The sequence below is a fragment of the Thalia democratica genome, chromosome 8, assembly GCF_965202585.1.
Source record: "Thalia democratica chromosome 8, ktThaDemo2.hap1.1, whole genome shotgun sequence".
Taxonomy (NCBI): domain Eukaryota; kingdom Metazoa; phylum Chordata; class Thaliacea; order Salpida; family Salpidae; genus Thalia; species Thalia democratica.
In genome coordinates, this window is record NC_139172.1 from 51,100,542 (window position 1) to 51,116,903 (window position 16,362).

Sequence of the window (16,362 nt, forward strand, 5' to 3'; positions counted from 1 at the left end):
TAGTAATATTTGAAAAATTTTCTATGCTAGTACGAAACATATATAAGTCAAAAAGGCAAAACTAATATTTTAAAACGCTTAAATAAGTTGTTGTTAACGGTAATTGAGTTTTATACTTTATGTAATCTAAGTTTTCTAAAAGTAGTTTATGCAATAAGTGAAATTTATATAAATTATAAGCTTTTTATTGTTATTCGTATTACAGGTGTATAATAAGTATAAGCTTCATCTTAAAAAATTATAACTAAATTTATCAAACAAGAGCCAACAAAACTAATATTTAAACACACACATTATTATTTTTACAAGCATTATTAAAAAAAGTAATTTCAGGTTTGACTTGATGGACAATTAAAAAAAATCGTAAACTTTATATTACATTGAAATTTCGTTTTGTCATATTCTTTAGGTCAAAAAAGTAAGCGAAAACTTAATGTCTCAAACTTTAAACTGATTTAATTAATGTAAGTATAATATATAGAATACTTATAATAAAATAATATTTATAAGAGTTTCTCAAAAAAATTAATTATCAAAGTTTTAGCAAAATTTAAAATAAGTCCAAAAATTCTTAGTAGTTTTTAGCAACACTAATTACTTATTTGTTAAGCATTAAATTCACTAGGAAGTAAAATACTTAAAGCAAATACTTTAGCAACAATTTTGATCTTTTGTTTATGAATATTTAATACTGTTACAAAGCAATTATTACAAAGTAATGTCTAAAAAATTGTAAAAAAAAGAATTACTATTCAACTTTACATATTTATATACTTATACTTCAGCATTATTAAGTTATTTAACATATTATAGCTCTAAAAGTTGTAAATAAATTTTAATTATCTATTTTAATAAAGCATTTTAGATTGTATATTTCCAAATTTAGTTAAAGTAAGCAGATAATATAACTTTTTCAAGTTTCAATTATCTTTGATTTTTAAGCATTTTTATATTTAAATGTCAAACTTTTGAAAGCGAAATTATTATTTATGTGCAGACAATATATATGATTCGTATATTTATATTAAATTACTTATAAACACTAACACTTTTATTTCGCATTACTGTAATCAAAAAGTTGGTTCTTAAATATTATTGTTCTAAGATAATATCGAAAAAAATATATAAAAATGCTTAAAAAAGTGTTTATATTTTACTTCGCTTTATAATTGTAGTTTTTAATTATGTATCAAAATTGCTATAAACTTGCTACTCGATGCTTAGTTATAGCGTTCAAACAGCAAGCTAAGCATAAGAGTCTTATCCGAAAACTTATTTTTGAATATTTTACCGTGTTCATTTCTAAGTGACGTAACATGTAGAAACTCGCATTTTATTTTGAAATAAAACATTTTGTTAGCCAGTGCTGTACAAATTTTCCTGCTGGTTTTCACCACTATCATTTTATTTTTGTACATACTAATTTGCTCGTATCAATTAACATGTTTGTAAATCATTTTTAGTTTTAAAAAGATAAAGTAACTTGCTGCAATCATAAATAAAATTATTCAAGAAAATTATCAAATGTTTTAATTAAATAGTTTTTGTCAAAGACACTTTATATACATATTTTTTTTTAGTTTTTAAAGCTATCTTAGAATATATTACTAAACAAAGTGATAGTTTTGAATTCATCTTCAGTTAGGTTTTTAGAGAACTTTAAGCATCTGGTTTGTGAATAAATAAAATTAAGTCATATATAAAAACAAAAGTTTACATCTGCCTTTAGTTTACATTTTTCTAGTTTTTATAAAAAGAAAAGTAATTTATAGATAAGTTTAAGTGTTAGAAACAAAACCTTTAACTGAGGGTACTAGTGCCCACATAGGAGAATTTTTATTACCTGAGCTAATAAAAAAAAAATATTAAACAAATATTTCATTTATTATTTCATAGTTTTTTTAATTTTAGAAAACCACTTACTTAGTTCAAAAAAAATGTATGTTTATTGTTTTTTTTTACAAAAAGTATTATTAATAATTCACAATTTTATACTCTGTAAATTGTAAACTTTTTCCCCAATCAACTTCCGCACTTACGCTGCATAGTGACGTAATAATTGTAACTAATTTGGTTTTAACTGCTTGTTATCCATTTTGTTGTTCTGTTTGTTTCCGCATAACTCTTTGATGTCTTTCTTATATTTAGTATTCTAAACGGGATTTTGGCTGTAATAAAACGTTTTATTGTATACTTTTTTTATATTTCACAATAAGTTTAAAATTGTTTAAGTTTAAATAATATTTACATTTTAAATGTAACTAGTTTTACATTAAATCAAAAAAAAAAGTATAGCATCGATATTATTATGCAGAATTTTTTTTTAATCCTAAACTGTTGAATATTTAGTATTTTAAATTATAGAAAGACATTATGTGATATGAAAATATATAAGAAACATAATATTTAGGTTTTTATTTGTTACTATGCTTTTTACCTAAAACAATACTACTATACTTTAAACTTAATTATAATACTTTAAACATATTAAATTTAACAAAGCTTTTCAAAATCCATTTTAAGTTTATAAACCTGATTTACGTAATTAAACATTTTTAGTTGTTGAAATATTTTAAGCATTTAAGTTACATATTTACTTAAAAATACAAAATGTTTCAAAATACCTTAAAGTATTAATAGGAGTGATTAGCATATTACAACAATAAATTAAGCTCTTGTAATAAAAATTTATGCTTAATGTTTAATGTGTATATTTATAATTAAACTTACAAGTTTATTGATTTACGATTTTACTTATAATAAAGTTTTCACTAGGTAGATAATTAAAAAATTATTTTCTATCAAACAAACTATTATACTTTTAGCTACAAAAACTAATTAAATACAGTCTTTCAAAAGAAACATATATAAACATTTCTTGCATCTTTGGAAAAGTTTAATGCTCGCTTTTACACATAACTGTTAATAATTGATTTTTTTTTTATTCATGCTAAACTCTTTAAGTTATTAAAAACTAACTTCAGCAAAGTTAGAAACTGCAATATACTTTACATTAGCAAATATAAAAAATAAAATTTTCTTAATACCAAGTCAATTTTTTTTGATATTATGTTCAAAATACGTAAACAATAACTCTTTTCAGTTAAAACTAAAAGCAAATTTAAGATTACAATTGAAATATTGTTAAATAGGTTGTTTTTTTAAGTGACTAGTTTTAATATAACTCGATTTTAAGTTCAAATTACTACAACTTTATAGATAAGCATAGTATGTTTACTTTTAGTTATATAAAATTTTATTGATAATTTATTCGCATGTTTGTTGTTTAAGAATCAAATCTTGGTAAAATTATTTATTATACCATCATATTTCTTACATCTCTAAACAAGTTTTTTTAATACTTGATAAAAAGTTTAAGCCAACAATTAGTGATAATTCTCAACAAATTGCGCCTGCGCTTTGTCATGACGTAGCAAAAGTGAATAAAAAGTTTCTCTTTATTTTAAAACGTTAATAAAGTGCTTGAAATACTCTTTCTTCAATTGTTCGTATGCTGTATGCCAATAAATGTTTAAATGAGCTCAATGTTCGTGTATATTCAATTGTCTAATAACATCCCCTGTAAATGTAACTTATGTTTTTATTAAATCGTTTGCTTGTTATAGCAAACCTTTTTCTCTCTTTATTTTCCAATCTCGAAAACAGTTAATATTTTTCTTTTTGACAACTATTTTTTACAAAAAAAAATTTTCATGAGTTTTTAAGTCTAGTTTTTTTCCGTTTACAAAATATAGTTACGATTCCCACCCGCAACAAACTCCATTTGCACAATGTATATCAAGTTTATTTTTTATTTACTCGTTTAGTTATAATAAAATTAATTCTATTTGTTTACTTTCTAGCGATCATTGTTAACCCTTGCCCTTACCCTTGGTTTTTAAAAAGCAAAACAATTTAAATTTAGCTAAATTATCTCTATAGTTTTGTTATTAAACGAAGAAACATATATTTAAACTTTATAGTTTTAATTGTGTTACATGCAATAAGTTGTTTGTCAAACAGACGATTTATAATAAGCTAAATCTAAATTGAAATCAAAAAAATTAATCAATAATATAATAAAAACAGTTTTTTCACTGCTATTATACGTATTTAAATTCAAAAGTGTTTGCAATTTTTTTTTTCAAAAGTATAAAAATATTAAAAGGTTTATTGTTTATTTAAAACAACTAAAAAATGACAATAAAAAACAAAAAAATGTTGGTAACTCTTATTATAAAAGAATGTTAAGATTTTAAAAATTATTTAACTTCTATGCATTAGAATTTCTTACTTAAGCAGTTATCTATTTTAACTTAAAAAAATTCATAACTATTCTTTAGTACCTCCAATATAATCGTTTAAAACGTTTGATCATACCGTCAAATACGGTATCTATAATCAAAATTGTAAGTTTGTCTTTTGTATTATTAGAAGCAAAAAAGGAAAGCAAAACAGTTATTTTGTTACGTCAGATGTTTATTTTCCTGAAAACCTCATATGGCAAGGACAAATATTCGATATTTTTTATGCAATATAGCTAATTTAATTGTGTCATGGTTTAATTTGTAAAAAATTTTATTAACAGTTTAAATAATACAAAGAAATTATAAAAAGCTCATAAATACTATATAAGTTATTTCGTTTTGGCAGTTTTGTTTTCATCTTTTTAACAACGAAATTAAAACCTGTTTATATATGTTTCTTTTGAAAGACTGTATTTAATTAGGTTTTGTAGCCAAAAGTATAATAGTTTGTTTGATAGAAAATAATTTTTAATTTATCTACCTAGTGGAAACTTTATTATAAGTAAAATCGTAAATCAATAAACTTGTAAGTTTAATTATAAATATACACATTAAACATTAAGCATAAATTTTTATTACAAGAGCTTAATTTATTGTTGTAATATGCTAATCACTCCTATTAATACTTTAAGGTATTTTGAAACATTTTGTATTTTTAAGTAAATATGTAACTTAAATGCTTAAAATATTTCAACAACTAAAAATGTTTAATTACGTAAATCAGGTTTATAAACTTAAAATGGATTTTGAAAAGCTTTGTTAAATTTAATATGTTTAAAGTATTATAATTAAGTTTAAAGTATAGTAGTATTGTTTTAGGTAAAAAGCATAGTAACAAATAAAAACCTAAATATTATGTTTCTTATATATTTTCATATCACATAATGTCTTTCTATAATTTAAAATACTAAATATTCAACAGTTTAGGATTAAAAAAAAATTCTGCATAATAATATCGATGCTATACTTTTTTTTTTGATTTAATGTAAAACTAGTTACATTTAAAATGTAAATATTATTTAAACTTAAACAATTTTAAACTTATTGTGAAATATAAAAAAAGTATACAATAAAACGTTTTATTACAGCCAAAATCCCGTTTAGAATACTAAATATAAGAAAGACATCAAAGAGTTATGCGGAAACAAACAGAACAACAAAATGGATAACAAGCAGTTAAAACCAAATTAGTTACAATTATTACGTCACTATGCAGCGTAAGTGCGGAAGTTGATTGGGGAAAAAGTTTACAATTTACAGAGTATAAAATTGTGAATTATTAATAATACTTTTTGTAAAAAAAAACAATAAACATACATTTTTTTTGAACTAAGTAAGTGGTTTTCTAAAATTAAAAAAACTATGAAATAATAAATGAAATATTTGTTTAATATTTTTTTTTTATTAGCTCAGGTAATAAAAATTCTCCTATGTGGGCACTAGTACCCTCAGTTAAAGGTTTTGTTTCTAACACTTAAACTTATCTATAAATTACTTTTCTTTTTATAAAAACTAGAAAAATGTAAACTAAAGGCAGATGTAAACTTTTGTTTTTATATATGACTTAATTTTATTTATTCACAAATCAGATGCTTAAAGTTCTCTAAAAACCTAACTGAAGATGAATTCAAAACTATCACTTTGTTTAGTAATATATTCTAAGATAGCTTTAAAAACTAAAAAAAATATGTATATAAAGTGTCTTTGACAAAAACTATTTAATTAAAACATTTGATAATTTTCTTGAATAATTTTATTTATGATTGCAGCAAGTTACTTTATCTTTTTAAAACTAAAAATGATTTACAAACATGTTAATTGATACGAGCAAATTAGTACGTACAAAAATAAAATGATAGTGGTGAAAACCAGCAGGAAAATTTGTACAGCACTGGCTAACAAAATGTTTTATTTCAAAATAAAATGCGAGTTTCTACATGTTACGTCACTTAGAAATGAACACGGTAAAATATTCAAAAATAAGTTTTCGGATAAGACTCTTATGCTTAGCTTGCTGTTTGAACGCTATAACTAAGCATCGAGTAGCAAGTTTATAGCAATTTTGATACATAATTAAAAACTACAATTATAAAGCGAAGTAAAATATAAACACTTTTTTAAGCATTTTTATATATTTTTTTCGATATTATCTTAGAACAATAATATTTAAGAACAAACTTTTTGATTACAGTAATGCGAAATAAAAGTGTTAGTGTTTATAAGTAATTTAATATAAATATACGAATCATATATATTGTCTGCACATAAATAATAATTTCGCTTTCAAAAGTTTGACATTTAAATATACAAAATGCTTAAAAAACAAAGATAATTGAAACTTGAAAAAGTTATATTATCTGCTTACTTTAACTAAATTTTGAAATATACAATCTAAAATGCTTTATTAAAACAGATAATTAAAATTTATTTACAACTTTTAGAGCTATAATTTGTTAAATAATTTAATAATGCTGAAGTATAAGTATATAAATATGTAAAGTTGAATAGTAATTCTTTTTTTTACAATTTTTTAGACATTACTTTGTAATAATTGCTTTGTAACAGTATTAAATATTCATAAACAAAAGATCAAAATTGTTGCTAAAGTATTTGCTTTAAGTATTTTGCTTCCTAGTGAATTTAATGCTTAACAAATAAGTAATTAGTGTTGCTAAAAACTACTAAGAATTTTTGGACTTATTTTAAATTTTGCTAAAACTTTGATAATTAATTTTTTTGAGAAACTCTTATAAATATTATTTTATTATAAGTATTCTATATATTATACTTACATTAATTAAATCAGTTTAAAGTTTGAGACATTAAGTTTTCGCTTACTTTTTTGACTTAAAGAATATGACAAACTGAAATTTCAATGTAATATAAAGTTTACGATTTTTTTTAATTGTCCATCAAGTCAAACCTGAAATTACTTTTTTTAATAATGCTTGTAAAACTAATAATGTGTGTGTTTAAATATTAGTTTTGTTGGCTCTTGTTTGATAAATTTAGTTATAATTTTTTAAGATGAAGCTTATACTTATTATACACCTGTAATACGAATAACAATAAAAAGCTTATAATTTATATAAATTTCACTTATTGCATAAACTACTTTTAGAAAACTTAGATTACATAAAGTATAAAACTCAATTACCGTTAACAACAACTTATTTAAGCGTTTTAAAATATTAGTTTTGCCTTTTTGACTTATATATGTTTCGTACTAGCATAGAAAATTTTTCAAATATTACTAGGGCGAAATCGTAGTTCAAACTATAGCAACATATGCAAAGTTATGTGACGTAACATAAGGCTTTTCCTTTTTATTACTGATTTATTTATTTATTATTTTTAAACCCAATATAAATCTATGATGGTTTCCGTCTCTTTTTCAATTTTTCAACGAGCTAATATTTTGTAAATACAAACAACTAAGAACTTAAAAATTTTGAAACAATTAGATTTTATTTGCACAAGCTTAATTTTTATTTTGCTATAACAGTTAAGAAAATAAGTAAAAAATAAATTAACAAAGTTTATATAAAAATAGTACACTAAATGTTTTGTAAATGTGTGTAATAAATTATATCGAAAATCAACTTTAATTTTTAACATGTTTGAATAGTACATGTTTAGAGTAGTAAAATTTAAAGTTGAAGATTTGCACTACACTATTTATTAAATACAATAATAAATGTAGAAACTAAGTTAAAAGCTTTTAATTCAGATTAATAAGTCACGATGTAGCTTTATCATATAATGACAATAATAATATTTTTTGTATAAATCAACTATTTATCGTAAAAAACATTTTTTTAAGTTTTGTACTATTTAACTATGTATGTACACGTGGTTTTTAGATTGATAGTAGATTAATTGAAAGTTAAGTATTTTATTAGTTTTTTCATTGTGTTAAACTATTAAATAGTTTAAAACTAAAGAAAAAAATTAAAAGTTACTTTTTTCTTTTTGAGAAGCGCAGCTATTAAGAAGTTTAATGACGTAAGAACATAAGTAGTTGACTTTTTTTATTGAAATCTAAATAAAGTTAAGAACTTTTCAAACGATGAAACTCTTTATAGAAAAAGTAAATCTAAATTGTAAGCGAGCTTTACACTCGTATTATACACAATAGACAAGTTTAAAAACTCGAATTTTTTTAGTTTTGTTGAACTTAAGAGTATTTTTTTTTTGAAATTACTTCTTCCTCATGTTTTTAACATTTTCTAAATAATAAATTCTACAAAACATAAACATAAATAAAAAATTAAACAATTTAGGGTTATATTAATTAATAAGTTTAAATTTATTTGCTTAAAATAAAAGACAATTACTAACATACAAACACATATCTCAAAAATTGTAGAAGTAAAATAGTAGTATATTAGGGGGAGAAATTTAATGATGAAAAAAACATAACAAAAAAATATTATATTAATGGATATTTGTTTTATTTTGAAGTTCTATAGGTTTTCATAACAAAATTGTTTAGTTTTTATCTTAATGAAATTATTTCACTTTTAAAAAGACAATATAACTTTTAAAAAAGGAATTTTTTTACTTATAAACTACAAACGTAAGTTTAGATAGTTTGATAAATGAACTTAATTTTTTTATATTATTTTAAAGTCTTAGTCTGCAGCAGTAATAATTATGTTTTGATTATATTTCTTGCACTTTCTAATGACGTATCTAATGTGATCTTAATTTTTTTATTCAATATAAAAAGATAGATGTAAGTTTTGTAATTTACAAAATAGTGGATTAAAACAGTTCATCGGCTTATAAAATTTTAAATTTCTTTGTAGAATTCAATCTTCGTGTCAATGTCAAAGTTCATAAAATATTTTACTTTAACTTTTTTAACAGGTTGAATAAAGAAAATTAATCGTAATTTTTGTCTGTGTAATATTTTTTCATAAAATAGTACTTTAGCACATTTTTTAACAGAATTACTACTTTCATGTAACATAAGTTTAAACGGAATAATTAAAATAATTTAATTTACGATTTAGTTTTTTTTTATTTTATTAGGAGTTCATTAAAAACAGCGATGATAATCGGTATTCATTTTAACTTACTACGTATCTTACACTCACAATTGCATTATTTCAAGTTTGTTCAAATAGAAATATTGTTTGAGTTTTAATCTTACGACCGTTAACTTCATGTGCATTTTAATACTGTTAATATAACTTGAAACTAATGAAGTATATATAGTAGACTAAACTTGTGAAAAACTTTCGATTTTAGTTAATCTTTAATATAAATTGATAATTTAGCATTTAAACCTAAAATATGATCACTTATAAAAGATAATGTTTTAAAGTATAAAACTTCTAGTTTTAGTTAAATATTTAAAATAAATTCAATTTCTATTTTAACTTTAATATTATGTTAAAAAAAAAAATCTGTTAACATGTTTAAAATTTTAATCTGATCAAAAATTATTCTAAAAACTTTAAAAGTTTTACTTTTATATCTTTTTATAAATTCACAAAAAAAAACATTTTATTATGTATCACAAGGTATACAAAAATAATATTAGTTAGAATAAATAATATTAAAAATAAACACTAGTCTGTAATTACTAGAAAAGAGCTAAACAAAAAGTTACTTTTGAAACAAATTGAGCTTGTTTATACTTATATTTACAAACAGAAAAAAACAAAAGAACATTATTAAAGAGTAATTCGTCGACTAATTGCCATTATCAATGTGATAATACTGAAGCATTTTAAGCTAGTAGTGACATAACGAAAAAAAAAATATTTTTTTCAACATTTAGCAGCTGAATTTGAGATGTTTTTAAGTTGTTGACTGTACATAAGGCTTAAAATAATAATAATTTTTTCAGAAAACGACACTAACTCATTTGACAATTTATTTAAATAATTTACGTTTGTTTAGAAATAATATAAAGTTTTAAAAATATTGTTTTACGTATAACTTTATTTAAAGTTATGATATTTTATACTAAATTCCTGTTGTTTTGTTTTCTTGCAAATTTACAACATATTAGTTCTAAACATTGGAAAATAACTTCATGTTTTCTTAAAGTTTTAAAGTTAAGTTTAATATAGTAAAATATATTTCAATCATCCAAATTTTTTTTAATATCAACAATGTACTCAAAAACATTTGTACATTTCTAGGTGGAAATAACGTAAATTTGATATTGTCGTCATTTTAATTTTTTTTAACCATTATTTACTTGAAAAAAATTACATATTTTATGAAATTGTTTTGAGAGTCAATAGCTCTAAATAAAAATAGCTTAAAAATAAGTTTTTTTATATGGTCAGTTTTAGTCTTGTTTTGTTTATTGTTTGATAAATTGAAAAATTTATCATTTAAAATAAAAGTTGCCGTCAATTTGTTAAAAAACTTTTACCAAGAACATTTTTAAAATTAAATAAAGATTTCTTTAATAGTAGCGAAACCAAAAACTAGTTAATTACGCTATTAGTCTTTACGTTAAGACTAAACAGTTTGCAAAAAAATGTTTGTCAATAGATTAGAAGTTAATATATTTGATTCATTTTAGGTAATTCTTCTAAATTATAGTAGTTCTAGAAGAAAAAACATAATGAAAAAAAATTTGTTTTTTACTTATTTTTATCCTGTTTCTGTGTTTTTTTTTTCGTGCAAAAATTTCGTATTGTGTAAATTCTATACTTAAAAAAGGAAAAACAAAAAAAATGAGGTTTGACAGCCTTAAACAACTGCTATTCTGTGGTTTAAAATGATAAAACTTATCTGAGTTAATTTACAATGTTTTACTGATAAATATTTTGTTCATGTAGAAGCGGGAATGACGTAAGACTGAAAAATTCGAGGTTTAATTTTTGAATTTTGATATTTATATACATAACTTTGGCGTATCTAAATGAATATTATAAAAATCAACAAAATGTACTTCTTTTTTTGAGAGTTAAAAACTCTTAATACAAAAAATAGAAACACAAAGCCTTTAAAGTATATTCAGATTTAGTTAGTTGTTATATATTTTTGTAATAAAATACGAAATATTTGAAATATGTATGATTAATTGGAATTTTTATTGTAAATTTACTTTTCTTAATATATTGTTTAATACTTTAAAGATTATATCTCCTACTCGAATAATTATTAATACAAAATAAAAAATTTAATTTATATCACTTTTTAATTGTAAGTACAGTTTATCGTTATTTTTAAATTCTATAATAACTAAATGCTATTCAGCAATATGTTTTATAAAAGTCAAGATAAGTAAAAACAACAAAATTATGAGAAATAATTTAAAAAATCTAAGCTCCTTAACGCTAATACAAACATTTTTTTTAATATTTAAAATAAATTTCGTGTCTATTGATAAGTGTCTTATCTTAATGACAATATAATCGGTATTTACTTACATTTATTTATTTCCGTCTACGTTGTATATCTCGTAGTTTACAAAACTGAAATTTCTGTTTTGTACTTATTATTAGTTTGTTTAAATGTTATATAGTTTTATAGCTACTAATTTTTTCTATAGATTTAATTTTTAAAGCATTCAAAACTGTGTTCAAAACATTTTAATTTATGTGTTTGTACTACTTTTCAGTCAAAACATTTAAATAACTAAAAATAAAAATAAAAACTAAATCGAGGTTTTTTTAACTCAAAAACAAAACACATTAATCGTAGCCTACTAAGTTACGTTTAAACAAATTATATATTGATTTAAAATCTAAAAGCTTCACTCAAAATAATAAAAAGTATCAGTAGATATATTATTAAAGTTCAATGTACAATAGTTTTAAAGATAACAAGGCTTATACAAATATAAAGAAATAGAGCGTAAATGCCTTTTATATCTAACTTAATATTTACAAAGCTAGTTTTATTTTGTTTAGAAAGTTAGAAGCTATAGTTTTTACTGCTGCCTCTAAAATATGTACTGACGTAACTAAGGGAAATTTAAAAACAGTTTCAAATATTATTTTTAAAGATTTATTTTATTAGTTACTTGCATAAACTTTAAACATGTTAAAAGTTCATTATTTATGCGAAATCTGTTTGATACGAAATTAAAAAATAGTGATACAAATCTTTAAAAATTACAGTATACGATTGCCAGCATTATATCATGTATATTGAACTATGACGCAGAAAACGATATACTATAATTAAATTTTAAAACTGTTATGTGGTTTAATATTAAAAAATAACTTTGTACTTTTAGCACAATTATAAACTTTTGCTTACATCAAATATTTAACAACATCAGTTTTAGTTTTTAACTTAATACAGCTCATATAATAAAATAATGACTGATAACTATTAAAGTTAGCTTACATATATTATGTAAGTTAACTTGGTTATTGATAAGTATAAAAAGAATTGTCAATCATATTAAATTTAGTAGATATAAATTTAAACCATCACTAAATTTATTCAGAAGTACAGTTATAGTTGTTTTTGTTTTTTATATTAAGGTTGCCAACTCAAAGTATTAAAACTGATCCCATCAAAGATAAAATAGACCAATTTCTTAGCAAAGCTATAAACTTAACGTTAAGTGCTACTTTTTCAATTGATAGTGATGCAACAAAAATATTTTGGGTAGCAAACTTTACGTTTAAAATATTTAAATTGATGAAGTTGCCCTTAACTTCTCTCTTCTGCTTACTCGTTTCATTTTTTTAAGAGCTTTAACGAACTCGATTAGTAAATATTTTTTATTAATATATATATATTTAAGTATATACACATATATATCAAACTAAAATAATTATGTATTAAATATATATTTTTGTTTAAAATGAAACTTTTTTATGATAATTATAAAAAGTTTATAATTTTTCAACAACCTTTTTTATTGCTTAAGCTTAATGGCAAATACATAAATTTTACAAATTTTTCATTATAAAACTTTAACCGACTTTTTGGCTTGGCCATAACAGTAGGAACTTTAACTTTTTTAGTGTTTATGATTTTTTAGTTTTATCTATACCTACTAAAAACAAAATGGCTAATTTTGTTTCTTGATGTTCTAAGCAATTTACTATTTTGACATTATATTGATAAAATAAAAAGCAAAAATTTAAAACGTCTTATTGAAAATGTATTTAAACTTATTATTTTGTATATTTTTCATATTGTTCATGCATTTTAAATACTCTACACATATTCATTAGGGGATACTATTAAAATCCACCAGCGTTCGAAATCGACGCGACTTATTTTCTTTAATTATTTCTTTATTTTACATATTTAGTGCATTTTTTTTAGTATTTTTTTTACTATCACTGCTAGCCCTAACCCTTACACTCGAGGATTTGATTGGGTGGATTTTGATCGAGGTCGGATTTTAAACTCGAAACTCATTAGCATGTTTTTGCAAAGTATTTGCAGTATTTGCATATATGTATAGTTTCATATCTGTTTTTAACTGTTATACATTTATAACATGTTTATATCTTTTTAACTTTTTTTGATATTTTTTATGTTTAGTATTATTTTTTATCGGCTTTTAACACATAAACAAAACTTTCTAACGTACGTATATAATTAGATTTACCATTAAAGTTTATTGCAAACAAACAAAATATAAAATAGAAGTACTTTTCGGACACGCTCTTCAGTATTTTTTCGTGTCAAAACAAGCTGAAATAATGATTAACTGATAAAACTAAGTATTTAACCAAACAAATTAAATTTAACACAATAGTAAAAATTAACAAATTAAGGCAATCGTTTAATCAGAAATAATATAAATGTAACACAACTTTACTAATCAACTAATTTAAGTTCAACGAATTAAACAAAATGGTCGAATAAACAAATTTCTTTTGTTTACAGAGTTCTGGCTTTAAGCTTAAAATGTATATAGCTTCTAGAGTTTTTAGGTGAAATTCATTACGAGGAACTGATATAATTTTGAAGTTGTCCACTGTATAGTTTTCGACACACTTATGATTAGTAATCAGGTGTTGGCCAATCGCTGAACTACTATTTAGTTTTTCCAAATCATCAAATTTCTTTTCCTCGTTACATGACTTAATCTTGTTTAAAAAGTTTTTTGGGATGTGTTGGTTGATTCTTGTAATCAAATTGTTACTCGTTCTACCCACGTATGTTTTTTTGCATAAACATACAAATTTATAGATTACATTGCTGGTGTTTAGGGTGGGTAATTTATCTTTGTTTTTAATCTGAAACAATTTATTGGTTGAGTATACTATTCGTAAATTAACAGATCTATAGCCATTTTCTACTATTTTCTTCAAATTATTCTGCAAAACTGTATTCTGATTGTATGGCAACTTAAGGTATACCGGACACTTTTTTGGACCAAATTTTATTGACTCAAACCTTGTCTTTGTTTTTTGTATTGTTTTCTTTATTATGTCTAGAGGGTAACCTAAAGTCGCAAAGATTCTTTCCACATTTGATAATTCTGTTTCTAAATATTTTTCAGAACAAATTTTCATTGCTCTATATGTAAGGCAACTGATTAGATTTAGTTTTTGTCTCATTGGACTGTATGAATTATAAGGGACATAGTCCCCACTGAAGGTACTTTTTCTAAAAATGGTGATTTTTATAATGGAAAAACCATTATTTCAAAATTAGATTTACTTTTGCAACATATATAAACTATTATTAAACTGAAAAATGATTCGATATCCATATTTGCAGAAAATTGAATGTAACACAAAACATAAATTTACAATTATCAAAACAGCTCATATTTTTATTATGTGATAAACTGTATGGTATTTGACTTACAGTGTAAGATATATGTTTTTAATTTTATAATTTTATAATACTACTATAAATGTTTCTTTTTTTACTTTGTCTATGACTAAAACCAATACTATGAACTTGAAATAGTTTTTATTAATTTACTTTTACTTAATTTTGATAAAACTTTTCAACTGTATGTTTTAAATACGACAAAATTTTCTATGTTAACCAACATAATTCTAAAATAATATTTTTTTTTTTTAAATTCAGTATCATCTACGTTTTAAAACCAAACAGTCTTTTCAACCTCTACTTCTATACATATTTGTTTTAAAACCTGTTGCTAACTGATGTATCACCGTATCAAAACATGCTTTTTCGAAAACTTGAAATTTGAAAGGATAAGTAATTGTTATAAAAGGTAGCTCTCTATTTTACGTTTTTTTTATTTAGTTTTAAGTTAACACTCTGAAGACAATGTTTTTTTCTAAGTTGTTTGAAATTTGAATTGAATACTGTATAAAACTTAAAATAGAAACCATGACTTTTTTGTTATAACAACACATTACTCTTTCTTTATTAATATAACACATGTTTCTGTGAAATATAAGGTTAACACACTTAACAGAGCTCCACATAGAAATGAACTTTGTAAGGAAATAATAAAAGCAAAAAAAAAACATGTACATTAAGATGCTTACTTTTACAGCTACTTTCGATTTTACAGCTGGAAAAAAAAAATGTTTCGGGATATCATAAAAACACTTTGTAAAAAAGATAATAATGATTTGAAGAAGCTTATACCTCGGCACCAATCCTTTTTCATAAAACCACCCCAATGTAATACATCGGTTTATTTAAATAAAGATTATTAAACATAAAAAACTGTACTTTCATATTAGAAATATACTTTAGTGGTGCAAATTATTTGTATAGATATCAATTAACTTCAAACTTAGTAATCTATAAGTCTCTAGCACTTTTAAGTACATTATAGCACATGCAATAGCTAAATTTAGGATAAAAATGAAGTTAAAAGGCAACTATTTCATAACATAAGTATATATATACATGTAAATTGAATATAAGTTAAAATATACTACTCAAAATATATACTCAACATGTGTGAACTAAGTCGAAAACATTTATAACTTCTAAGTAAACGAGAAATACGTTGTTATCGATCAAAAAAAAAACATATATTTACTTTAGTAATAAGAAAAGAAAAGTTTTAATTGATGAAATAAAAAAATATTACCCGTTATAATACTTAAAACTATCTTCTTAAAACCCATTAATAATCTACAAGACAAAATATTCAAAAAAAGTTTTC